Raw genomic sequence first — 1,296 nt, forward strand, 5'->3', positions numbered from 1 at the left:
TTGGAAAATCGTTTTTTTTTTTATAGAACATTAATCTTCTTGGTCATAAATTCACCTTTTCCCTTGAAAATTTAACAATTTTGTTGAAAATTCGTTTTTTTTCTTGTTAAAAATGATAAAATTTTCAACCAAAAGGATTAAATTTCTACTAAATAAGGTCAATTTCCAACAAAACACAACAACCAAAACAAATTTATAGTTCATAATTCAACCGAAAAATGTAATTTTTAATCTAAAAGTATAAATTTTCCATAAAACAATTTAATTTCTACAAAGAAAGACGACCTTTTAACAAAAGACATGATTTCTTAACCAAAAATGGTATTGATTGATTGTCAGTTTCAGAAATGTATTTTCAACGAAAGAGATGAACCTTCAAATAAAAAAAAATAGACTATTATAATATAACATAATTATAACATAAACTCAAAATATACGAATATCAAGAGGCGCGCGATCTATTCAAATCATGAGAATCGTCCGCATCGAAATCTGGAAATATTAAAATCCCAAGCTCCTGAATTTATTTCAAAGCAGTTAGCTGTTAGCACATAGATATATAAATAGAATCGACGAAGTGCTCCGAGCGGCAATCGTGCATCTTCGAGTTTTCAAATTCAGAAGAGGAGAAATGGGTTGCGCGCGCAACTCAGTCATTTACAGCGTCTCCTACTATATTCACACGGACATAGCCCTGTCATAGTATTGGACCGCATCTCGTTTCAGATCTGGGATCACTGTATCGAGGTGCTGCCCTCATCGTACTACGAAGTCGAATTCTTGTTTTCTCATTCTCAGGGTGACCAGATGTCCTTCTTTGGAAGGACATGTCCTTCTTTTTTCATGTTTGTCCTTCTGTCCTTTTTTGTCTGATGTCCTTCTTTTTCAAGATATTCGCGATATTTGCATTTTTTATTGCGCGGACCTAAATTTTCTTCACAACTTCCACCAACGAAGCCTTAGCTCGAGAGGAATAAAATTCGTCGCTTGACCCATGACAAATTTACTTAGATTAACCTCATTGTTCACTACGTTTGTGTTCGCGCAGCACTTCTCTCTAGGAATTGTGCTTGGTGAAACTGCGATGGGAGTCCGAGATCGTGTCAAAAGCTGAAAAATGAATAGACCTCTTTTTTTAACGTTCGTCGATGGAAAAAGAAGTCCGTTAGATTTTCGACTGCGAAACGGCCCGGGGTCCTACTACTGATCGTATAAAAAGCCATAACCTGCTATATATTCGGTTTGTGTTTCCCGTTCCCGTTCTTCACTTTACTATTCCGATGACTTCAAAGGGGA

General features: G+C 35.7%; 1 protein-coding gene across 2 annotated transcripts in view; it reads left to right on the forward strand.

Moving 5' to 3' along the window:
- LOC117167325 (CD59 glycoprotein) overlaps positions 1 to 1,296 on the forward strand; it is a 26,677-nt gene that overhangs the window by 11,329 nt on the left and 14,052 nt on the right. The window lies entirely within an intron of this gene.

Source organism: Belonocnema kinseyi, chromosome 1 (assembly GCF_010883055.1).
Source record: "Belonocnema kinseyi isolate 2016_QV_RU_SX_M_011 chromosome 1, B_treatae_v1, whole genome shotgun sequence".
NCBI lineage: Eukaryota > Metazoa > Arthropoda > Insecta > Hymenoptera > Cynipidae > Belonocnema > Belonocnema kinseyi.